The following is a 26,637-nucleotide window of genomic DNA, read 5'->3' on the forward strand; positions in this document are numbered from 1 at the left end:
TTTTCTCTGCTCATTTTCTTTTCTTTATTGGTGTTGCTCTGGCTCCCTGATGAAGATCTTCAAAACCAATATGCATTGAGTATTTTCAAAACAGGAATTATCACCCTATAGCTTGCTAGTTTCCTGAAGTCTCACTGCTGCTGTCTGTTAGGAAAATGACTGATTTTACTTGCTGCTTCTATTAACCCCCTTGTATTTCACATGCAAATACATAAACCACAGATCTGAGTGGAACATAAACCCTTTTCACCAGAGCATTGCATTAATCACTAGCTTTCTTCTCCTGCGGTCACTCAGCCCACCAGTTCTCGACAGTTAGACCACGTTCTTTTACATGACCACCTTTTAGTAGGTGATGTGAATTTTCAGCCTGCTTTCACCATAACCACCTTACTGTTACTGTGATGCAGGGGCTAAGCAGAATACTAGTGTCTGCACATTGCTGGCTTCCTGCAGAACACAGCTGATCTGCTCACAGGAAGCAGGGTTGTCTTGGTACCCTAACTTAGCCCTACAAAGAATCTTCTCTTCTTTCATCTACCTTTAGTTTCCACAGGCATTCATTATGAAGGTTTCAATCAATGACTGTTGACATAGACTTGAATTCAAATATTTGTGCTATTCATAATGAAATGCTCATTCAGCTGAATGCTTGGCTGCATCAGGGGTCTTTTTATCAAACTGAATAAAAGACTTGACCAGGTATTCTGCATATAGCCCCAGGTCATACAAAAGAATTCACCAGTGCAGGGACCACATGAAGTATGCAGCGTAGATCACATCCAGCGTTCCAGCAGACAGAAGGAAAGATTCTGCCAGGGCAGGACTTGAGCCGACTTCAGAAGCCTTTAAGGGCATCATCTAAGTGGAAGGCAGAGAGAGGTAGGTAAGTATATCCAAGTAAGATGATTCTTGTGATCCAGAGAGTGAAGTGCAGGCTGCACACAGACACATTACTCATTCATTCAGAATGTTTGATTTTTGTCCTCTTTCCTGAGGACTGTAGAGAAATTGGTCTTGTATTTAACTCCCATTACCCACCTCAGTGACGGGATATCTCAGCGATAGGATCCCCACTGTCCTACACTGTCCCCACAGCTCCTTGCTCCCTTCCCACAGGAAGCAGCCAGCCCTCTCCACTCCCTGACACCTTAATCTAGAGGATGGGGAGGATGGGGAAGACAGGGGACCAGGCTGTAGAAAGCAGCTATGCCTATGTGCTCCCATAGGCAGGACTGCCAGTTAGTCCCATCAGACAGAGTGCCTAGCTTCATCAGACCCAGTGGTATTTCTTGTGTGCTTATGCTATGCGACAGAGATCTTTCATCTTTTCTCAGACTCTTTGCTATGCCTGAGCGATGCATTACTCTAGAGCCTGCTGATACTACACTTTGGCCAATTTTCTGTCCAGAAAGAGTAATGCAGAAAGATTCCGCCTGCTCACTTTTCTGCCCTACGGTTGCACGTGTCTCTTGATTTTCCTTGTGCTATTCTTCCACTATCAGTGCTTTGTAACTCACCCTCCTGTCTTCCTCATCCTCCCCTATTACATGCCACATTTCCCACTGTAAAAGTCACCTTTCAATGCTGTGAAGCCTTTCTTCTGTGTGATTCCCTTACAGCTCTGAAAGTCTCATTAAAGCAAAAGGGGGCACTCTCGCACTGCAGTCTCATCTGTACGGGCTATGTTAGTTTAACAAGTACTCTCCCCGGAGTGTAAGAGCTCCGACCAGTAATCGTTCATCAGCGAGTAGTTAGTTCTCCGGTTTGCAACTGACTGCCTATGTTAAGAATCCTTTTTGATAAATGGGTGGCAAAGACATGCTCCTCAGGTGTGTGTCCTTCCTTACAAGTTGCTTTAAACTGTCTCCTACTTGAGAAGAGACTAGCATTTCCATCAATCTCTAAGACAGGTTCAGCCTGTCTCATCCTTCTCTGCTGCTATTTCTGCTTCCTCCTGCCCAACAGTGCCAGTAGATGGATGGGGGGGACAGTGCAATGAACTCCAACAGGGAACTTAAAATTAACCTGTCAATGAAGTGGGGAGTGAGGGCCGCTATTTTTAACCTAACTCATTGCCTGGTCCCACAATCAGTTTAATGCCACAAAGGTGGGAGCAAATGGCAACAGTCAAGGAGTGTGCCACTGCTGCCAAACACGGCATGTCTGAAGTGCTGCCTGCACTCTTCCCTCAAAGTGTGTCTGCTGTGGGCCACCAAAGACAGAGCCAGGCCAACCCTCCTGTGCTTTGGTCTGTCTTGGGCAGCACAAGCTTTCCCTGAGACCCTTGTGCCCAGCCCTTTGCCTGAGAACTCTGCAGGCCTTTAACCCTACGTACACCTTTCCCTCATTTCTCTCCTTATGTCCGCCCCATATACCCAGACGGATTCTGCTGTTTCTTTTTTTTCCATACTCACTGAGCAATGAAAATGCGTTTGAACTGTCACTTCAGTTGATCCTTGTGTTTTTTTGGTTGTGATTCTTGTTGCTCAGACATTGTGGTTCCTTTCATCCACCTAAGCCTTCTGCCTGAGCATAGGCACAGGAACCCATCAGAGGTTACGTCTGTGCATCCTACAGTGTCTTCAGGCTGTGGCAAATAAGGCTTGGGATCAGCACTCAGACTGAGGCCAGTTTTTCACTGAGCCACTATCTGTAGCTACTCAGTTTTACCCCTGGGTTCACCACATACAACTTGGTCTTTTGGTGAACAGGCTCCCTAGCTGCTCTCTGTATCTGATACTCCCCAGAGTAGAAGGGGCAGAAGCTGAGCTCTTCAGGTGACTCCTATGATCATGGTACCCTGCAGCAAGGACACTCACCTTGGAGGGAAGACTCCTGGTTCCTTGTCTGTGTTCCTAGTACTATATTATTTTATTAAATAAACATACAAGCATAAAATACAGGGACAGTTCTTGGAGCAGAGACCAAACACAGCTCTAGCTCCAAGTCTGAGGGTCTTGTCTGCTCTCTCTGGCTCTTTTTCTGCATAATGCCATGTTTCAGAGGGAAATAAGTGGATAGCAAGAACCATTCCTTCCCCTTTCTCCTTGAAAGGGTCTTTCCTCAGCCACGAACAGCCATCCCAGCCACCTCCTCACGCCACGCAAGGTGAGACCTGAATATACATACTCTGTAGGGAAAGGTAACCTGAGAAAGGTAACCTACATACTCTTATAATAAATTTATATAATACAATTATACTGTATTATTTAAATAATATAATAAAATAATAATATAATTTTACAGTATATTGTACATGTATCATATATAACATACAATAAATATATATTTATAATAAATATAGCTTGTAATGCATTCTAATAAAGTTATATTTTATATTATTTATAAAACATTATCATATCAAGTTATCATATCATATTTAATGCTTGCATTAAAAATATAATAAATTTCCTTATAATTATGTAAGGAAAACATCACTATGGAGTTGGGTAAACACTGGAACAGAGGCCCAGAGAGGTTGTGGCATCTCCATCCTTGGAGATGCTTAAAACTTAAAGGCTCTGGACAACTGGACAAGTCTGTGAGCAAGCTGATGTGACTGTGCCTGCTTTGAGCAGGCGGCCACACTAGAGCCCTCCAGAGGTCCTGTCCCCATGTATGTGACTCTGATTTTTGACCTCTGGTAGCACTGCAGCCACACAATAAACTATAATATGCACATGCCAAGCAGACTAGAGGTTGCTTAAGTCTGCTGACATACATGTTTCTCCGATGCATCTCAGACATTTTGTGACATGAGTTGTAAATTAAAGGAGGGAGGAGACAGAATTAAAGATCAAGGATCAGATGTTAAATCCTGCCTGCTTGGTTGCTGGTATCAAAACAGTTTGTAACTGTGCATTCACTGTTAACAGTAGACATACTTTGTGCCACTGTACTCTGCAAGCAAATAATCAGCGTGGTCAAACATGGCTAAGGTGGTTTCTGTTTGACGATATTTAGAACTCAGTAGTTATTGCAAATAAAAGGCCTTATCCTACTGGCCTTATATAGGCAAGTCTCCAGCGAGACTTCACATGACTGTGAAGTACAGGATGAGACCCTGTCAGCAGTACTAACCAAGTGATGAGATCAGTATAGGATAATGGGGAAAACTGGACTCTGCTACAACTAAATGTCACGTTGATAAACGCAACTTCACCGGTTTTTATAAACAAAATTAAGCTTAATTTGCTTCACAGTAGCTGAGGTGCCGTTAATTCAAAACCCACAGAATAACTCACTGGACACAGTTAATAGTCAGCAGACCACATAGGCCAGGCTTTGAAAGCATTTAATATTCACTGAAGTGCTGCTTGTATCCAATTATAACTCACTACTTGCCATCTTAATAATTTAAATCTGTCCACTCTTTAGAGAGAAAAAAATGCACTAATCAAAGACATGAATGCACCTTTTGCTTTTGACAGCATTAAATTAAAACTAAATGGTAGATCTTGAATGAGTTACTCTGCAAGAATAAAGGCATTAATGAGGTAATTTCATTATAGAGGCTCATCCAAGCCTATGTGAAAACAAGGGAAGTAAATGGAGAGGAAAGCTGCTGAGGAAATTAGGGTTCCTTCCACACTAATTAATGTTTTGGGGCATTTAGTACAGGCACCAAATTAACTGCTCCAAAGAACTCCATTGAAAAAAAAAATACATTGTTGCCCTGCCATGTAATTAGAAGACAGTACAAGCAGAACACTTAATGAGTATAAAGCCAGCCTTTAACTTATTCTGCCCAGCTTCTGAAAACATGCCATTGTGGAGGCCTAAGTTTAAGGAAGCACTAGGCGTACAATATAGGATTGTTTAGGTCCTTCTGTTCGGTGAGCTGTAAACAGGTAGCCCTGAATGAGAGACTCTGAGACTCCTGGGAGGCCCGGCTTCCCAGAAAAAAAAAGAAAAAAAAAAAAAGAAAAAAAAAAGTCTTAAATGCATCCAGAAAGAAGGAAAAAAGGTGAATAGGCCCGGCACAGCCAGCACAGTGAATGCTCACCGCTGTCTTAAGTGATTACATGATGTTGTGCCACCCCCTCTCATTGAGTTATCTTTACACTGCTTTTGTCTCCTCTAATTGGAGCTGATGAGGTGCTAATTGGTTGCTTTTTTAAAAAAGCACTACTTAAGCACTGGCAAACAGAGTAAGACAGCGTGAGTGGAGTTAATGAGGGCTTAGCAAAAAAAAAAAAAAAACAAAAAACAAAACAAAAAAACCCCACACAAAAACCCAACACCAACATCCCCCCCCAAAACCAAACGTAAACCAACCCCCCCCCCCCCCCATACGAATGTGTAAGCAAACACATATATAGGCATGCCTTCCTGTTGGTATAAACAAAAATGTGAAGGGAAATGACTGAATTTAGGTAAACGGCTGTGAGAATGTGAGTTTTGTGAGAAAAGGGGTAATACCAGGAATAAATAAATGCCCACCACTTTGGCTGGCATCCCTGGCTCCTCAGAGGTGTGCCAGAGCACACCGGTACCTGGCGGGATTACTTACAAGCCCCATGCCGTGTCACGCCGTGCCGTGTGATGCCCCACCCTGTGCCCGAGGACCCCTGCCCCTGGCTGCCTCAGCACCCCAGCTGAGCAGGGAAACGGTGCCTGTGCACCGTGCTGCCAATCCAAGCCTCCATCGCTGGGACGCTGCCTGTGGGGGAATCGCCTGGTCACCACCTGGGCAGTGGCAGGCGTGGAGACTGGTGGCGGGTGCCCAGTGTGGTGTGCAGAGCTGGCATGGCCAGATGCATGCCCCTGTGACTGCAAAGGACTGCCCTGGAGGTGGTTTTTACCCTCTCAGAGAGGTTGCTGAGGCGAGGTTTACATCTGCCTCAGAAAAATGCAGGCTAGTGGGTTGAATTCATCTCACCCCACTTTGCCACTCACAGGCGAGCTGCTTACCATGGCCCCCTTTGCAGCCCAGGGAAATGCCGGCGTTTTCTGGGTGTGACAGCTGGGCCTCGCTAAGCCGCCCACCACACGCCCTGACAAGCTGCGGTGGATGTGGCATGGCAGCCACGGGATAGATGACACTGAGGTGGTGGCAATGCATGCCAGCTCTGTCCCTGCCGGCTGCACCCCGCAAAACCACAGCCTCGCAGATTAGACTAGGCTGGAAAGGTTTCTAGTTCAAAGCAATTTAGTATCTTCGCTTTGAAATTGAGGTACAAGCAGGTTAGCAATAGCCCAAACACCCATGTCATGTTTAACAGCTGTTACCTGCGGCCAATGCCACCCCTTTAGCGGGAGAAACGCCCTTGCTTTGGGGCGAGCGTGCCTGTGGCAGCAGATGTCTACCCTTTCCTCCCACCACGGCTGGGCAGGCTTCGCTCTGTCTTTGCAGCTTGTCAAACTGCACGGAAATGGGCCTTGGAAGGGAGCTGGTTTGAACACCATGGCTGGAGCGGCATACCTCACTCTGACAGGAGCTGTTGGCTGGATTGTGGCCCTTGGCCCTGCGGCCCACGGGAGAGGCTGGCACAGAGCGCTTCACTGGCCCCTCTATCCCTGTCTGCAATTAGCACTGAAACCAGTAACAAGGCCTTTTGTCACTGAATTCCTGTCACCTTGCTCACTATAACATACAGCCATGATTTACATGAAAGCAGTAACAGGTATTGGGGGACGCTTCTCAATGACCTTATTTTCCACAAATGGGCGTGTATTAAAAAATAAATCTGTAAAGTGTTACCTTTAAAAATGTTTAAATGCTTAGTCTTTTGGTAATTTTGTGGTTTGAAAATATTCTTAATATTGTTACTTAATTTGGGTATGTAATTAATAAGTTTGACAACATTTTCAAAAACAGCTTGGATACGGAAATACCCTGAATATTTTGAACCCCATGAAGAAAAGAAAAAAGATTTTTTTTTTTTTAAAGGCTCTGAGGGGGTTTAGCTTTTTAAAATTTTTTTGCCAGCTTTATGCAAATTGTGCTGGCAATATACTAATTGTGCAATATACTAATACTACTCTAATTGTGATTGGAGTATATAGTGTTAAACCTGTTGCTACTACAAATGGATCCAGAGGTCCTAGTTTTGCCATACCCATATGCATTTCCTAAAAAATGTTTTGAGTAACATTAGGTACTCTGCAGTTTACACGTATTCTGTAGGTGGGTTGATACTGCCTCCTGCATTTCTAGACCAATTGTGAAGTTCCCCGTTACTGGAAGTATTCTGAGTCCTAAAGGAGAGTACAAGAAGTACCTGTCTATTGCTGATGTTGCCTGGCAATACACAAAAACAATCCTTGAAGCTTTTTGAAAATGACACTGCAAATGCCTATGTTAAACACAGTCTCCTGCCATTTCTGAATTTGTTTACACAGACGTGTGGGCATAGAATGCTTTTTCAGTAGCTGCGAGGCTGCATTTTTTACAAGTAGGTGATACCTTTGTGGCTCCAGGGAGAGGCTGTCCAACGATGACAAGTTTGTCCTCTCTGTCACGGGCTCAGTACCACCAGGCAATTCTCTAAATCCTTCAAAACTCCTCTGCTGAGCAGTTTCCTACTGGACAAAAAGAGGAAAGTGGAGTTGAAACTGTAAAACCTACAGTCAGCTCAAGAAAACAATGCACCTTTTGTTAAAACAGCTCAGGTGATCTATTTATGCTGAAGAGAAATAAACAGTCAGGGCCTCCCCTTTCCTCACTTCTGTTCTTTCTTTTTTTCTTTTTTGCCTGCGTAGAACTGCAGTTAGAAAAACCAATTAGTTTGCAAACAGCCAGTTACTTGGGTATGTGTTTATGCTTGGTAATTTGTACCCCTATTCACATTCTAAACCGGATTCTTTTCACTCTAATGCAGGGTCACTTGCTTTTCTTTCGGTTGTCATGAAAACAAGGGATTTCTTGCTGGTTGGTAGAAAGAAACATCCTAGTGAACAAAGTTACAATTAATTCCTCTAAACATGTGTTCCTAGAGCCATCCATCTATAAAATAGGCAACAAAGCAGAGCTCCTTGCTTTAAGAAGTCCCAAAAGATGCAGAGCTGAAAAAAAGCTTGGATCCCTTAAGGCTAATTGAGCAAATATCTTTTTTTTTTTTTTTCCCTCTTTTGCGATTCATGCACTTGAAAATCTTCATGTGTTTTCCAAGACAGGTATGATTGTGCCCCCAGAGATCTGCGCTCTCGTCACTGCTGCCTGCTGTGTTCTCTCAGAATGCTTGCAGGAGGTAGTCCCTCGGGTTTCCTTTGTTTCCCATGGGATTAATAGCTCCTGGCTTACCACAAGCCAGTGTGACATGAGTTGTAAAATTGCATGCTGTGCACGCCAAGATGTAATCCTTAAACATGTTCTACCCTCTTTCCGCTTCCTCCTCCAGTTTACTTTTTGCCTTGCTGCTGTTGGGAAAGATGCTTCCCAGGCCCCCTCCCTTCCTAGTGAGCATGGCCAATTGTGCACCAATTTAAATAGGAATGACCTTCATTTTCTGAAGGTGAAGGTGATCCTATTCATAAGGAACAAAGAGGCAAGAGGGATGGGGTCCTTCCCCAGCTCCTAGTGCTCCCAGTCCTGCTGAGTGGTAGCTTCATTGCTCTGGCTGCTGCTTCATCAGCTGTGGCTTGGGGGCACATGCAGAGGATGAATGCAGCCCTACCACACCTGGGTAAGGTGGTAGGGTGGGAAAGGTAGGAACCACTTACCTGAGCACATGGGATGGCATATCTCATCAGCTGCTGCTAATGAGTGCCTTAAACCACCTTCTCCTGTTGGTAGGTTTGGATCTGGAAACTTTATCTTTTCCTGCAGAAGTGGCGAGTAGCTTACTGGTTGCAAAGTGCATGGAGCAGATGTCATGTGGCAAAGGCAAAATCACATTTGTAACTAGTGTTGCACCTGCTAGAGCAGAAGCATCTTTTGATTCCTGCTGGGAATCGTTCCTGAATGCATTTTCAGGCCATCTCACCTGTGCGCCTGAGCCAGTGGCTCCTACCATCAATGGACAATAAAGCTCATCTTTGACCTTGGAGGGAATTTGGCAGCTATCCCTGCATGAGAGGTAGCAGATGGCAGCGTATGCTCAGTACAGTGGCACAGCACCTTGTGTGGAAAGTGGGAAGCATCAAAGCCACTTGCCCACCACTGCTGCCATCAATAATGTCCCCAGAGAAAGCAAGCAGCAGAGGGGAGGCAGGTAAGTGAAACCTCCCTGCCTTTCCATGTCCTCCTTCCTGCTGCTTTGTCCCACAGAGTCTGAAAACAGCTCTTCCTCAATATCGATCACTCTGGTGTCATGGTTTAACCCCAGCCAGCAACTAAGCACCACGCAGCCGCTTACTCACTCCCCCCCCATCCAGTGGGATGGGGGAGAAAATCGGGAAAAGAAGTAAAACTCGTGGGTTGAGATAAGAACGGTTTAATAGAACAGAAAAGAAGAAACTAATAATGATAATGATAACACTAATAAAATGACAACAGTAGTAATAAAAGGATTGGAATGTACAAATGATGCGCAGGGCAATTGCTCACCACCCGCCGACCAACATCCAGCTAGTCCCCGAGCGGTGATCCCCCCCACCCCCACTTCCCAGTTCCTGTACTAAATGGGACGTCTCATGGTATGGAATACCCTGTTCGCCAGTTTGGGTCAGGTGCCCTGGCTATGTCCTGTGCCAACTTCTTGTGCCCCTCCAGCTTTCTCACTGGCTGGGCATGAGAAGCTGAAAAATCCTTGGCTTTAGTCTAAACACTACTTAGCAACAACTGAAAACATCAGTGTTACCAACATTCTTCACATACTGAACTCAAAACATAGCACTGTACCAGCTACTAGGAAGACAGTTAACTCTATCCCAGCTGAAACCAGGACATCTGGAAATGTTAGTTCAGCACAAATTCACTTGGGCTAATGTTTAATAGCTAAGTCCTCTCAAAAGGAAGTAAAAACTGTTTACGAACTTCATGTGAAGAGAAAAGGCACAAGGGGTAACAGCAAAGGATTCTCACATATACCAGGCAATCTTTGAAAGTGAAAAACTGCTGTTTCCAAAGGAAGTACCTTAAAAGTATCACAGAAGGCTCCAAAAATACACAAAGGTTGGAAACAATCCTTCCTAGGGAAGGGTGGGCAGGTTTTTACTCCTGTCCTTTCAAACCCCTCCTCTGTGTAGGTTGCCCAGGACAGAGGTTGTTGGTGAGTTAGGCCCACAAGCTGCGTGCAGCGTGCTGTGGCCTGAGACACCACAGGCACAGCGAGCAATTGGGAAAGCTACAGGTCTGATGGTAATGGTAATACGGTGAGCTGGATTCACTGGCTTTAAAGGAAGGCATACGAACTGGGTTGCCTTAAATTGATGAGAGCAAAAGAAACGGCGTACTGTCAGTAAAGCGCACAAAGCAAAAGACACCTGATTTTCCAGGCTCCATCTTCTGTTTGTACTTGTTGGCTATGCCCACTGGGGCTGTATCTCACAAGCCGATGAAGTGCTCACATATGCGCTACTACCTTTTCCAGAGTTAAAGCATAGCGTCAGGCAGGGTGCTGCTGTTAGAGCCTACTCCTTTGGTTTGTGATGACTGGAAACTAATGGGCATACTAGTAATGAGGAATACACTTGACAGCTCAGGGATCTGATTCTCTGGGGTACTGCATGCACCACTAGTCACAAGCTCAGTACTCTAGAAAAAGCAAGCAGTATCTCAGAGAAAGGCGAGAAGGGCTCCTGTGATGCAAGATCAGTTATCTTCACTAAGATGGTTCTAGCTAACAGAATAAAAGTGCAATGTTGGGAAATGCACATGACGTCTTTTTTTTAATGCTGAAAGAACTAAGAAATCTCTCCACCCTTTAGGTAATACTGGATGCTAAAAATACAAACTGTTTGGACCCACACTGAAGTAGTAGCCATGTAGGCTGAAACAGGCTTTGTAGCTTTCAGCGTGACTGACGAAAGATGAGGGAGACACAGCCAAGGTCAGTGGGAATCAGCTGCAAATGGAAGATAGGGGTTTTGAATGCAATCACGAAAAATACAGCCTCAGTCCAAGCGGCCTCAGCTGAGCAGGAGTAGGGTGTACAAGCATGGCTGGCCAAGGACAGTTGGGGATGGGCTCTGGAATCCTCCCATGGGAATTCGTATGGTGACCCAGTGTAGCAACGGCGGAGGCCAGCGCAGCCCAGTTGGCTGTGCTGTGTTTTCTAGTGTTGGGAGCCCTGACATCCTACGTCCTTGGACCTGGCCAGTCGGTTGACCAGGATGGCGTTAGTGTGTCTCTGTGTGTGACTGTTTGTTTTCCCCTGAATTCTGCACAATTTCTTCCTTCTATTTCAGAGTGCTATTCTCAATAAAACTAAATTAAACGGGGCTTTTAGCTGACAAGTTATTCCTTTGGGTACCAAAATCACTGATAACTCCTTCCTGCTTGCATACAGAAATTAAAGGGGAAAAGTGTGCAGTGCACATGCTTGCATTGAAAATGATTTGGATGGCTCTCTATCCATCAGCTGATGCTTTAGGGATCATTCCTTATATTGTCCTCCCCATTGAGACTGGCAGTTGTATTGCATTAGAGAAACAATGAAGTATCTGAAAACATGTCCAGCTGCTGAGGGAAGGCCTATTGTCAGGAGGCAGATAAATATACCGGAGAAAGCAAACAAGAAAAAGAAGAGACGTGAGATAAAACAAATGAGAGAACAGAAGTGTAGCAGAGGCGAGGCTCAAAGTCTGGGGTAGACATTGGACAAGTGAAAGGGATTCGTCACACAGACAGAAGAGAGGTAGCAGCGAGAAAATTGGGTGCTTCAAGCAGCACTGTGCTGAGGATCACATGAGCAGTTCACCCAAAGGCTGCACTCAAGAAGCCAAAGTTCAAAGCCAGGGATGCTTCCATGTTTTTCATGGTTCACTTCCAGGTCATTTGATTGAAAAGATTCTAAATTTGACAACTTCTAGTGTTCAAAGAAGTTCAGATGTTTTTAAATCTCTTCAGATCATCCCTGCTTGAGATAAACATGAATAGGTCAGTTGTTCATTTTGATAAAATTCAACCCAAAAATAACCATTCAGAGCCACAGAAGGGCGTGTTAGGAAGGGGTCTCTCACTAAAAAGGAAAATGAGGATCTTCAATTTTTAAAATGCTCAATAAAATCATGGAAGAGCTGGCCAAATGTTGTCACTCTGCAGCCCTAGAGCTGAGTAAAGCATAAAAGGAGGTAAGTATGATACAGAGGATGAATCATAGAATCATAGAATATTGCAAGTTGGAAGGCACCCATAAGGATCGAGTCCAACTTGCTGCTCCTCGCAGGACTACCTAAATTTTCCAGTGGTGTTGGGACTCTGAGACTGCCTAGATACACTGATATGACTTGTAGAAGATAGGTACCAAAATTACTATCCAGCCTGAGCTCTGTTAAGTCAGGCAGGTTATTTTTATTTGTTACATACCAAGATAAATTCATACCAGAGAATGTCTAAGCAATTTCTGGGACAGCTGAAAGCTTTACTTGGGCTTGCTCAGCAGTCATCTGCAATAGATTATCACACATCACTACAATGTGCTGGAGACAATTCACAGCCAAGAAGTACGCCACAGAATATTTTTTGCAACAAAACAGCCTCATTGTACTGTTTGAATCAGGATACTTTGTTCTAGAAACTTTGGTGTTAGTCCAGACGGGGGGAACCACAGACCTAGCATGATCGTTGGGTTTTCCAAGCTCCGGATGAACTTTTTGTTGATTTAGTTAAGACTTTTACAGTTACTTTTCATTCTTTGCAATCAAAATAACCAGAAAAAATGATGTTCTCCGTCCCTATCTGTACAACATTTTCACATGCAGACAAATTATTACTTCCAACAGTGCTCAAGTCCTTTAACTGCAGTGGTAAAAACACTTGAGGAATTAAATACTATTGTGACTTCTTTAGCCTGAAGTGTGAAATATGAAGAATAAAGCAGAGCAACAGCTATCACAGGAAGCAACTGGGAAGGAAAGAAGAAATTCTGAGAGATGATCTGTCCAGCCCAGCACGAGGCAGACACAGCAGCGCAGAAGCTGCTCCTAAAAAAGTTTGTGCAGAGATGCTATGGCCTTGTCAGCAGTCTCTCCAGGTAGTTAGCAGTTGGAACAAATGCAAAATATCCAGTAATATTTTGCATAAATTCTCCTTACCACTGTTTAAACTCATTACCTACTTAAGGCCATTACATTTTTTTCCAGCTACCTCTGGACACAGAAGGTAAATTACCTTTTGACGTTTTTTTTGTTGGGGGTTTTTGGGGGGTTTTGGGGGGGGGGGTAACAGTAAGTTTAACTTTTGAATGGCTGTGCTGTGCTTTCCTTCATCTAATCTCTGCTGATGTAAGAAGTCTGCTTTTCCTGACAGGTTGTGTTTTCCAGATGTCTCCTCATTCCGAAAGGTGCTACAGACTCATTTGGGCCAGTTGCTGCCTCAAACTGTTCCAAACAGCTGTCGTCACAGGTTGTCAGCTCACCTTCAGCACAGTCTTATTTTTATTGAAAGTTCTATAGTGCATGTTTGAGAGACCAGAGTGTCTAAATTCCCCCAGTGCAAGCAGAGGTGATCTAACACAAAATGGCCTGCATTTATGCCAAAGCTGCACATAAAAAAAAAAAAAAAAAGACATAAGGTGGCATAAAAAATTGTCCTAATTCATATATCCACAATGGATATACATTTCCAAAAACCATGGCACGAAGTTAGAGGTACTTGTATTCCAGACACAAGAATGACCCAACTCTTACAGTATATTGTATGACATTAATGTCATCTGATTGTAGCAAAAAGTAGAGAATGCTTGTTTGTTTTAAAGAAAGCTTTGAAAAACACCTGTGTAATTCTTTCTCTCTCAGATCACAAGGGATAGCTATGGTACAAGTGAACTGAGAAAGAATTTAATATCTAATGGGTCATTCCTACTCTTTGTACTCTTCTGTAATGCTGCTTTATAGCACAATAATCTGATTCCCAGTGTTTCTTACATTATGCAATGCCTGCATATTAACAGAAAATCTTAACTTGCTTGTTAAAAAGCCTCTGCCACTGGAAATTTTGTATATTTTTATAGGAATAAAAGCTGGTGAGAAAAGGAATTTCTGAAATAAGGAGCATTAATTTTAAGTTAGACAGAAATCAGAAAATTTCTCTGGAATTAAAAAGAAAAAAATGCTTTGTTTTCATGAGGTTAAAAATACTGAATGTTCCTTTAGTTAATAAATGACATTAAAATCCTACACATATAGATAATATTGTATCAAAATGAAACATATAGAAGTCAAAATATCCCATTTTGAAATGTTCCAGTGCTACGATAAAAGATGTTTTGCCATCTAATAAGTCAGAATATTCTTCCCATCATCCAAACTACAGCTGAAATAAATCACCTTAAAAAAATACTCAATTTTGACAATGTAACATTTTTTTCCGCAGAAATCCTGTTTTGAAATGCTTTGATTACCTCCAGATGAAAACATTTTGCTTCCCCTAAGTCTATTGCCGTGTTTGTACATAGGTCATTGCTCCCTTGGCTTAGCTATCTTCAGAGACAGATTAGTCATAAGTATTGAAAACAAATTAAAAATTTACATCCAACTCTGCAAGCTGCACAGGCTTACAGTTAGTCAGACATCTTAGAGATAAATTCAAGTCCCTGAAAAATCAGGTATGACTTCTGGATAAGTCAATCAGAGCTGCACCTCCTTTGATTAGGTCTGAAAGTTGTTAGTGTAGACCCCCAGTTTGGAGGTGTGCATCTGGGAGTTTTTAAACATAGTAGGAAGAAAACCAAAGAAGTTCTTCATGGTGCCAGCAATATGTCGTCATGGAGTTACGGGAGCACAACTTTTATTTGTCAAAGCCTGCTGATTATCAGGAAGAGTGCATGGAGACTGAGCCTACACATTGTTTGTAAAGCCTCAAAATTAAGGTTATGAGATTTGCAGAGAAAAAAACCCAACCATGTAAGATTCCATTTTTAAAATATTAAAATGTTTTAATAAATCAGCTTATGTTTGCTACGTATGAGCTGCTTGGACACTTTAGCTGTGTCCATAATGTTTGTGTGTTTGCCCTGTCAAATCTTCCATGAGATTAGTTCCCAGAGCCTACAGCCCTGAGAAAGGGTGTGTTACATCCTGAGCTCTTGGAAGCCTAGTGTCTTGCTTTTCAGTGTGCTAAATCCATCAGGCTGATTTCATTCTGACAGTGTTACACAGGTAGTAACCTCTGTCAGGACTAACCTCAGGGAGAAATGAACGTCCAGCACAGAGTTGCATGTGTTAGCAAAAGCAGCTTACGCAAACATTGACAGCTTCACACTGAGAAGCTGTGAAATCCATGAATGATGACTAAAGTAATTTTAGCTTAAAAAAAAAAATGAGGTTTGTCAAGCGTCATTGTTTTGGACTTCTCATGACCTCACATAGCAGAATGGTCCCACTGCCCGTAACCTTTGTCTCCAGTATTTTCAGTGATAACTAGCTTTGTAGGCATTTGTTTTCTATCATCAAATCATTAAATGGTAATGCAATTGTTAGTTTTATTTCCCCAGTTCTAATACATTTTTGCAGCCAGTAACCATTCCCAGTTCATTAACTGACTGACCTCAGCATTAACACCCCCTCTGCTAGCGTTGCCTTGGAAACAAAGCTTCCTGTGCGTAATCCAAGCTTATCTAGCTCTTTATCCTACATGTGACCCTTAATTACTTGCTAAATTAGAATGGTTTTCTGAAAATCACAAGAGGAGGTTAATATGTTCTTCCAGAGCTGGTCAAGCTAAGATGACACTAAATTCACAGGGAATTCAAATTACATGATCCCTGAAGGCGTCTCTTTCAGAAGGAAGATGAACTTTCCCAATGGGAGGCAGTGTGCCATGATAATGCTCCTGTCACTCACTTTCCTTGCCCTGCTTGTCCAGCTACAGCTTAATCCAGCATGAACAATGTAGTAAGTAAATATCAGGTTGATTAATTATGGTGCAAGATTCAGTAACCACTTGTCTTCTGTAATTAACATTGTAATTGAAATTAAGTAACACGCTTCATACACAGATTTCTGGACTAGGAGGACGAACAAGGGAGAATCCTCAAGGCTGCAACAGGGAAATTAAGAAAACAATAACAGGGGTCAAAATATTAATTGTCTCTTCAAAATTGTAGTACCTTTTAAGGAGCTCTTCAGTCAAAACAAAAAATTACTTTATTACTTCCAGATGTCTAGAGAGTAGAGATGAAATGGCATTGGTTTGTCAAAATATTGCTTACAATTTCTGAAAATACACCTTTCCTTCACTGACTTGATAAATAGAAATTGTAAGAAAAGGTGATGGTCTCTAGGACACCCAGTGGTTCTCCTCTCCATTGTTTCCAGTGGCACATTACTTAAAGGAGAGAGAGTCTTTTGCTTACGTGAGCGGCATTATAAAACTGTGCTAAGGCAAAAATGCTATCGCATGGTCTCAGAAAAAAAACAAAACCAAAACCCCTTGTGTCTCAGCTGGAGAACATAGCCCAGGCTGAAGCATCTCCTTGGTAGAGCCAAAAACGGGACTGCTGCAATTTACCTCTCCTTACTGTCTGCGGCTGGCCCAGCCCTCAATGCCTCCGCCTCAGTCAAAGCTGGACTTAACCACATGATCTTGTTTGCAGAGGCGCTCTGAGGGTGACTTTCACAGGGGAGGCACTCTGGTGTTACATACCCGGTTGACAGGGCATACGTCTATCTTGACAGACCAACACCGAGTCGTTCAAAAGCAGCACTTAACAAGTTGCTTACATGTCCACCATCTTTCATTGACATAGCACATGAGGTAAATTTTGAATTGGTTTTATACTGTTATCTAAATCCATAATTGCTCTCTTTAATACCTCACATGTGGGGCACTGTCATATTTCTGGAAATAGTCTATAGATATGTCGGTACTTTATCTCTCACCTCTCAATGTGCTCTGGGAAATGCTCTGAATCTCAGTCTGCTCTGAAGACACAGTACTGTCTACTTTGCTGCTTTTAAGGTAGTCTGTATTAAACTTGCAATCTGTCCTGCAGGACCGATGAGGAAACCTCATCGGTCCTGCAGGCAAGACCCCAGCAGAGAAAGATACTTAATCACTGTGTGAATGATAATAGAAATGTGCCCTTCAGACAAATGCAGTCTGTGCTGTCTATCTGCACCTATCTTTGTGGTTCCTCTTCACCCTGTGTATTTGGGTGAATGTGCCAGGTCAGTTGTTTACCACAGTTGCCTTGTGGAAATACCCCTTCTTGGGCAGGTTTCCAGGGAACAGCACTCTGTGTCAGTAAGCTAGCAGAATGCCTCAGTTTCACAAAGCTCACTGAACAACATGATTTAATGGTCCTTTCCCATCTGACATACATACTGCCTCTCTACTGAGCAGTAGAACACTTGGGGCCTTGCAGATCCATTTTCCCATATAGATGTCACAGAAAAGGAGGAGAAAGGCAGCTTGAGGTTGGCAAAAACACCAGTCCTGGAACAAGCAGCCGTCTTCTTTAGGCCTTCCAAAAGTTCATGCTTCTGAACATTATCGTTAGTGATAAGAATTCCTGGGTTCTGTGTTCTGGAGATGTCAACATCTATATCATTACTGATGTAGCATTTTCACCAGGAGTCTAATACCTCATTTAGCGATTATGGGTTTCTCCTAGCTAGTCACAGTTTCTTTCCATACGGCCTTTCATTCACAATACATAAATTTAAGCACAGCCAATGCAAAAACCACAGTCTGTTTCAGCTTGCCCCTATCTATTGTGAAACGTAAAATAATTTGGGTCTGTGTACAAATGCTTGCTTTCATGGATATACATAAAACTCATGGACTAATCATTAAGATGGGAAGAGACTAGACAGGTAAGTGCAGTCTACCAGTTGTACTGCAGACTTCTCTTGGTATAAGACATATTTGTATTTTACACCTTAGTTACAGATATAGTCACCTGCATTTCTGCTCAGAATTCCTAAGTTCAACACAAGATACCTCAGAAGTTTATAGCATGATAAGCATGGTTCTCCCAACACTTTTTAGGAAGACTTCACTGTGGCCTCATTTGTTTTCTCCCTTTTCTTTCTCCTGCCCCCCTCCAATGTGGTCTCTTTAGCATGCCCAAATGCTCACACTGTTCAAGGCTGAAGGATAGATTTATAGGTACTGTATACCCACAGGGTCTTTGACTTCCCTGCTGAGACCTCTGGAAAATATGATGGCATTTTTCTAAGAACGATGACAGAGAAACGATACCATCTATTGCTTGGGAGGATCTGAGACAGTTAAGGTATTTAATTCATTATGACGATACAGAATTTATGATCCTGCCAATGGATCCCTGCCCAAGGAAGTATCTTATGAAGATGCATCCTAGATGTGTGAGAGATTAGCAAGTGCTAAGCAAGAACATAGTCACATGTTCTTTGGTGCTTCTGCTGAAACTTCCAGCAAATACGATTATGCTTTTCTGCGTGAGCATCTAGCCATTGGTAACTGGACTGATGGTGGCAAATATTTTCTTGAATAGAGAAAGCTGTCAGTCCCTGCTAATCCAAGTAGGTTTCAGGCCAGTAGGCCATTTTCTGAACCCTCTTTGCTGAACCATCATTTCCCTGTTACTGTAATTGAATTAAAATGTAATTTTCAGGACAGAATTAAACAAAGTTCTTGCAAATAGGAAACATTTTTCGTTTCCTATAGCGAGCTCATGTAGTCAAAACAAATTGAAGGGACAGCTCCCTGCCTCAACTGCTAATTTCTTAATTCGGGAGTCTCTCGATGTTTTCCTGCGTGTCACAGTGGATTGTAGGGCAGCTTTCCATGCCTGGAAAGAAGACTTTTAAAGGAGTGAGTTTCCATTTTCAAATGAGGTTTTAAAAATCCTCCATGCACAACTGCTAATACAGCCTAGTAACCATGATAAACTCTTTGGATGCCATCCAAATTCTTGAAAGCCACCTAGGTTTTCATGTGAGCATACACACACAAATATGCATACACCCGTTCTCCCTCCCTATTAGACTTCATACATCTCATCTTCACTGAAAAAAACACCTTATTATCAGGACTGGTGAGCCCTATGACATTTGGGGGTGGGAGGGTGTTTTCCGAGCATTTCAAATTTTTTTTCCAACAGTTTTGATTTTCATAAGAATGTAGAAAGCATTTTAAGACATCGACTCCAGATATCCACCCTTCCCTTACTTCAGTCTCTACATTCAAGGTATGGGGAATTACAGGAATGGAAAACAGGATTACTGATGTTCAGTCACGTGCTCCCTCCCTTCCAGCCCCCTATAACACTAGGAACAAGGAAATGAGCTTCCTTCTTCCAAAGGGTACCCTTTGGAGAAGGGTCAGTTCAGAAACATGGGCCTGATCTTCATATTCATTGCAGGAACCTCACGACTACCATAAGAAATCAGACCCCCAGAAAATTAGAAGGTTGCTGAAAAGACAGAGAGAAATGGAGATCACGGAGTCTGGTGGCCAGAGAGGGGCCTGACACAGATTCCCCTGGGGACAAAGGAAAGAGACAATTATCTTTCTCTATCTAGTGAGATGAGTGATGTGTCCTCTACTCTTCCTTTGTGTAGGCAAGAGGAGAGGAGGAGTAGCAAGAGAGAATATTCTACTGTCTAAAAGAATGCTAAGCTACTAGGTTGCAGCAAGCTGTGATTAGTTTCTCTCATAGCAAAACCAACAGGGGAACGAAGGTATCTGAATGAGAGACCTCTTCTAGAAAACCTGACTTTGTTGTACCATTAGATTGACATTGTTACATGGAATGAAGAATGAAGATAATCAGTTTGAAAACAAATTCTGGAGATCCCAAACACTTGAGATTTGTCTCCAGCTGCTCTTGAGCTATTCAGTCTTTGTCCCTGGTTTATTTCTTTGTTTTATATCCTTTTGATCTCTATCTTGGAACAAGAAAAAAAAATAGTTGTACAATAATGCCTTATAGTCTATAGCATGCTCCATGTCAGGATCCTAACAAAAGGTAAATAAGAAAATATATAGGAATAGTTTCAACTCTGGGTTGCAACGGAAAAACTTCTCAGTTTCCTGTGGCAAAACTGAACAGAATAGTTCAGAAAAGAATAACAAAACAAACATAGAGTGCTTGAGGGATCTAGGTAGGCAGTCAGCAAGATCCTTCAGTTACCTCCGTAAGCCATGTAACTCACATATAGAAAGAGTTTTAGGGGTTTTATAGTGACCAATAGACTCTCTACCAATGTCGTGTCCTAGACTGTAGGGTATGGCAGATAAGCTCTGGGGAATCTTGTTGTGGTGTTTCAACCCACAGCCACTTCACAGAGTTTCTCTAGATCTTTTGTGATCACCGCTGCTCCAGCAGGGAATGGCAAGGGCTGTGTCCTGGCACTGAAGCTGCTCCAGTTCTTAGTCCAGCACATAATTGTGAATGTGTCTTTGTCAGCAGTTTCCACTAAGAAACTTACCTGAAGCTTGAGCACACCTTCCTTTTGGTCAGCTCCACTATAGCCATTATGACACCTTCAAATACGAGAGCAAGCTTGCCCAGAGGTTTGAGGCATTTGCCTTGTTTCAAGGCTGAAACAGATCACATAGCTGTGATGATCCTGCCTGTAAAGGTCCTGCTTGACTAACCTAATCTCCTTCTATGACAAGATGACCCACTTAGTGGATGAGGGAAAGGCTGTGGATGTTGTTTACCTGGACTTTAGTAAAGGCTTTGATACCATTTCCCAAAGCATTCTCCTGGAGAAACTGGCTGCTCATGGTTTGGACAGGCATACTCTTCGCTGGCTAAAAAACTGGCTGGACGGCTGGGCCCGAAGAGTGGTGGTGAATGGAGTTAAATCCAGTTGGCGGCCGGTCACAAGTGGTGTTCCCCAGGACTCAGTACTGGGGCCAGTTCTGTTTAATATCTTTATCAATGGTCTAGATGAGGGGATCGAGTGCACCCTCAGTAAGTTTGCAGGCAACACCGAGTTGGGAGGGAGGGTTGATATGCTGGAGGGTAGGAATGCTCTACAGAGGGATCTGGACAGGCTGGATCAATGGGCCAAGGCCAGCTGTATGAGGTTCAACAAGGCCAAGTGACGGGTCCTGCACTTGGGTCACAACAACCCCATGCAGCGCTACAGGCTTGGGGAAGAGAGGTTGGAAAGCTGCCCGGCAGAAAAGGACCTGGGGGTGTTGGTTGTCAGCTGGCTGAATATGAGCCAGCAGTGTGCCCAGGAAGATCAACAGCATCCTGGCTTGTATCAGAAATCGTGTGGCCAGCAGGACTAGGGCAGCGATTGTCCCCCTGTACTTGACACTGGTGAGGCCACACCTCCAATACTGTGTTCAGTTTTGGGCCCCTCACTACAGGAAGGACATTTTGGTGCTGGAGCATGTCCAACAAACAGCAACGAAGCTGGTGAAGGGTCTAGAGAACAAGTCTTATGATGAGCGGCTGAGGGAACTGGGGTTGTTAAGTCTGGAGAAAAGGAGGCTCAGGGGAGACATTATTGCCCTCTACAACTACCTGAAAGGAGGTTGTAGCGAGGTGGGGGTCGGTCTCTTTTCCCAAATAACAAGTGATAGGACGAGAGGAAATGGCCTCAAGTTGTGTCAGGGGAGGTCTGGATTGGATATTAGGAAAAATTTCTTCACCAAAAGGGTTGTCAGGCATTGGAACAGGCTGCCCAGGGAAATGGTTGAGTCCCCATCCCTGGAGGTGTTTAAAAAACATGTAGATGTGGCACTTAGGGACATGGTTTAGTGGTAGACATGGTAGTGTTAGGTTTACAGTTGGACTCGATGTTAAGGCTCTTTTCCAACCTAAATGCTTCTATGATGATTCTATGATGGAGTATTTCAGTTTTGTAAAACATGCAACTATGGTTCACTGCTGGCTTGAAGTCAATAGCAAAAATTCCACAGATTTTAGTGGAAGTGTGCTCTGATCCATGGTAATTTTTAATGTTGCTGCTAAGTATTGATGTTGGAAAGTTGTTGGGAGCTTTCCATCCAAAAGTAAGTAGGTTAATCCTGTAATTAATGTTAAGAACTACATTTTGCCAGTTGTTATTCGTAAGAACTCTTTCCCTCTGAGTTTTAAGGAGTCTGCTAGTGATCCAACTAAAGCATAAGGATGTGCAAGCCACAGATTGCAAGAGCACTATTCTATTTAATCTAGGAAGAAAGAATGTAAATTATTTACATGGTAGAGAGAAAAGACCACCTCCCTCGACCTGCTAGTGACACTCTTCCTAATACTGCCCAGGATGCTGTTGGACACCTTTGCCACAAGGGTGCAATTGCTGCTTCATGTCCAATGTGTTGTCCACCAGGACCCCAAGGTCCTTTTCTGCAGAGCTGCTTTCCATCTGGTTGCACCCCAGACTCTCCTGCTACATGTGAGTATTCCTCACCAGGTGGAGGACTTTGCATTTCTCTTTGTTGAACTTCACGAGATTCCTGATGGTCCGTTTCTCCAGCCTGTCCAGGTCCCTCTAGAAACAGACTGACTGTTGCAACCCAGGCCAGGAAACAGGCCCACTTTCTTCTTCTAGGTGCAATAGGGCTAAGAATGGAAATGGGAGTGTGTATGGGGTAAGTAGCGAAACTTTGCTTGTTTGTAATACTTCATATCCCGAAATTTAAAGCCTTAGCTGTGCTGAGTGTTGCCTTTTTGATTGTGTAATCCATAGAGGTTTGTTTCTGTTCTTGGATTGGATAGACAAAAACTTTTAATCAGGAGAAAAGTCTGAAAAAGCCATGAGAATAATGCTTATAGAAAAAAAGCAGTCTGTGATGTTCCTTTTTCCAGAAAACTAAATATTTTGAAGAGTTCTGTTCTGCCTTTGCACAGCTATGCATAAAAAGCTTGTCAGGACCACTGGTCTATTATTTTCAAGCATTACCATAACCACTGACAGAGAGTAACTGAAACACGTGTGTGTTTCCTTTGCAAAGTCTTCAAGTACTTGCACCTCCAAATTAAAAATTCCCTTTTAGAAAGCTGGTACACCATTAAAGCCTGGCTGTTGGAATGTCTGTCACTGCCTGGAAGTGAACTGAGGGCTCATCTAATGGATGAAATTAAGTCTTTTTGTGTTTGAACAAATACAGATAATGCTGACAAGTACTTTCCTTACCATGGGTCTAGACTGCAACAAGCAGGAAACTGCAGAGAGAAACAGGTGATGTTGCTGAAGGATGGTGAGAAAAGGAGAGGAGCGCGATAAACTACCAAGCCATTTGATGCAAGATTCATCTTAAATGAAGGTACGTATGATAAGAGATGCCTGCTTCAGACCTCGTTTGCTTTACCACTGGTATGAGAAAACTGGTACTTCTATGGTAGTTTGTTCAACGTTTTTTAGGCATCCACTGAAGATGAGCTGACCCTTGCCCTTTTTAGTACTCACTTCTCTGTCCTAGCTATACAAGGAGCCTAGGATGGTCATAGCAAAGGTACATGCCTACCCTGCAGATGTAGCTGTCTAAAAAGTGAGGTGAGAATAATCTACTATATAACCATAGACAAACCACCTACTGCCTACCTTAGGTTATGACCATACTCCAGAACTGCAACACGTGATGGGGTTATGTCCTCAACTAACGGTTATACTGGCCCACCTTCCCATGTATGTGCATTTTAACCTGCAAAAACCTCTTTTGCTAAGTTTGCTGATAGCTTATGCTGTTGAAGATGGCTAACATGCATTTGTAAGAGTCCTTTGTGCTACTACAAATCGTGCACACTATTGTGCATTCTGTAGAAAAATTGGGAGTGACAACACCTTTGCAGACTTGATACAATGATAAATAGGTCCACATTAAGAGAACATTATACAAACTACAATGTATACCTGTTTAACTAGCTTGCTGAGAGACATCTCTGGCAGAGATTGTATTTTCTGAGATAGAAGCTATCTCAGTGAGACCACAGTGATCTTGACAGTAGGCCTTGCAACCAGCATGGGCTTTAATGAAGACTTTTCATGCAGTTTGTACTGCTGGGGGAGCTTCCCAGAATAGCTACATGGTTACACACATGTTCACATGTATGGGTCAAACTTCTTTGGCACCAAGAGGGATGAGAGTTTAACAGTGTAAGTGCAAGGGCCACAAAGGGAAGAGATGAAGAAAACTGGTCATTCGCTGTCTTCTTTTTAAATCAAATATTTTGAAGTTTGATATCCCTAGACTTCCTGCCACTTAGCCAATGTATGTTTAAAATATATATTTATGCATGTGCAAGTTTGTATGTGTGCATATGCACATACAGTTTGATGACTTCTTCTTCAACTGAGGGAAACGAGTAGCTGAACTGAGAGAGTTATTGCAGTGTAGAGGAGCCATTCAGTACAGAGTGATTATACAAACTAAGTGGAGTTTTCCTTTTTGACGGTATGGTAATTAAGAAATAACCATATGGTGATCTGGGAAATCCTGTTCCTTGACTATGGACTGCTGTCAAGTACTCTGGAGTTTTGCATGTTCTGTGACAATTATGAAACAACTATGAAGCATTCTATAAAACAAAGGGACACAATCAGTCAAATGACAGAAGAGTTGATAGAAAGTATGATATATGCAAAAGTAGCTGCATAATGCTCTATTTTACCTACTAGTAAGTTCAGACAATTTAATATAACATAAAGTTATGCAGTACAGCGTCTGTTCTCTTAACTCATGTATTGCTTCTATGCTAGTACCTCTAAGTGGCAGAATTTCAGACCTGCTTATGTGTGTGGGTGAGTGGGCAAGAGAGATCTGTTTCAAGGCTACTGCTCTTGGTTTTCTAGTCTCTTTCAGTGTGGTTCAACTATTTTATTGGCATGATAAGTTCCAAGATTACTGCCAAATGTATGAAGTAGACAGGATAAGGCTTCATGCTGCTCTGTTTGGATCTCTGACGCATACACCATTTTATCCTCCTGAACTAATTGCAGTATACTGTATTGCTCCAGTCTTCTAGAATTTTACCTGAAACACTACTTTCTAGATCTTTAAAGAACAGAAAACCAGCTGAGTTTTCTGTGTTTAGTTAGCTGCCAAGAAAAGACTCCCAATTCCCTTAACATATCCCAGATGTACTCTAAAAAACCAAAAGATATTCTTAAAATATTTAGAGATATTTTAGAATATAGTTGGATGGAAGACACTATACAAAACAAAACATCAAGTACTTCTTTCTCTGTATTAACAAGTATTAACTTATCAAGAATACTTGAGACACTTATATAAGTTCTTCTAAAATTTATCTCAGAAATATTTTGCTTGCATGTCTCATCTGATCAATATATTTGCTTAATCCTTTGTGTAACTGAGAAAGAGAATGTACCTTTCCCAGTGAATATGCAAGGTTTTACTTTCATCCATGCTGAAGCAGATGTGTGCCATTTAAAAAAAAAGAACTTAAATCTCTCCTGAACGACTCCAAGATCATCCTCTTCTTTAGCAGGCCCTGAACCTACTTACTGACTCTTAAATTGCTCATACTCACAGATTAGGTAAGAGGAAAAGAAGGGATATCAGAAACAAATGGATATGAAAATGTAGAACAAACACAAGAGTGGAAAGAAACTGAAAAAAACCCCACTCCTGATAATTATTTTCTTCTGGAATGAGGCTGTAAGACAAGAGTGATAGATGGTATTCAAGAATGAAGAAGGAAGTTCTAACTGTTAGTTCAGTCATCGACTTAACAGGGGCACACTCTGGTCAGCTGGACTGCCACTCCAGTGAAACAAAGCTAACACCTGCCCCTGCTCTGTGACGCTGCACGCTGACAAACAAACATCCGCACTTCTCACCTTTATAAATCTGACTCTCTCTTTCACCACTGTCAGCTTGCATAATCAAGGGCGCGAGTGTCACCAAAGGTTTGCTTTTCTCACTTCCACGGAAGAAGGTTGGTCTCATATGTTGTGAGAAACGGTATAATTTTTTTCTGCAGGATTTCCAACTATTCTAAAAATGAACAGATAAGAGCCTGTGCAAGTGGGATCTTTGCTAAGGAAGTCATATTGAGGGAAAGGAACAGATTATTTACCCTTCAAACACTCTGCAGACTGTTAATTGCACGCAGCCGTCAAAGAGGCCGCAGTACAAGAGAGAAGGCACGACCGCCGCAGGGTCCGCGAAGGCCCAGCTGCCAGTGGAGGAGATGCCGCCGGCCCGCAGGGTATTCCCACAGCCGCCCAGAGCGCCGCAGCCCTGAGGGGACGGGCAACGGCCTCGGCTGCGCCGCTCCCCCGGCGGCTCACACGCACCCGGGGCTGCTCGGAACCGCTAGCAGCCCCGCTCCCTCCCAGGCGCCGACTCTCGGGCTTTCCGGGACCCCGCCATTCCCACGGGAGAGCCCTCCCGCCGGACCTCCGCAGCGCGGCCCGCCCCGGCTGGAGAACGGAGGGCTCCCCGGCGCACTGGAGGGGCAGGAGGCGGAGGGCCGACCCGGCCCGCTCCACCCAGAAGCGGCACCCTCCCACCGCCTCTCAGAAGCACCACGGCCCGCCTCGCCTTCCCGGGCGCCGCCGGAAGGCGGGAAGTGGTGGCGCTCCCTTGGGCGGCGGGCTGGAGGCTCGGCCCGGCTCGGCCCGGCCCGCCCCGCCCCGCCTTGCCCTTTGCCCGGCCCCCGCGCTCGGCCA

General features: G+C 43.4%; 1 long non-coding RNA gene across 2 annotated transcripts; it reads right to left on the reverse strand.

Annotated features, from left to right (window-relative positions):
* Nucleotides 1–26,518, reverse strand: LOC138683537 (uncharacterized). 2 transcript variants are annotated; one of them, XR_011323029.1, is made up of 4 exons: nt 26,043–26,516; nt 25,804–25,960; nt 7,412–7,527; nt 1–861 (listed from the first exon to the last, which is right to left on the reverse strand). It is a non-coding gene; the product is annotated as an uncharacterized lncRNA (long non-coding RNA). The 2 variants fall into 2 exon arrangements; XR_011323030.1 differs by lacking the exon at nt 1–861 and adding an exon at nt 2,851–3,133 and having other exon boundaries at nt 26,043–26,518.
* Nucleotides 26,519–26,637: the final 119 nt, after the last annotated feature.

The sequence above is a fragment of the Haliaeetus albicilla genome, chromosome W (genome assembly GCF_947461875.1).
Source record: "Haliaeetus albicilla chromosome W, bHalAlb1.1, whole genome shotgun sequence".
Taxonomy (NCBI): Eukaryota; Metazoa; Chordata; class Aves; order Accipitriformes; family Accipitridae; genus Haliaeetus; species Haliaeetus albicilla.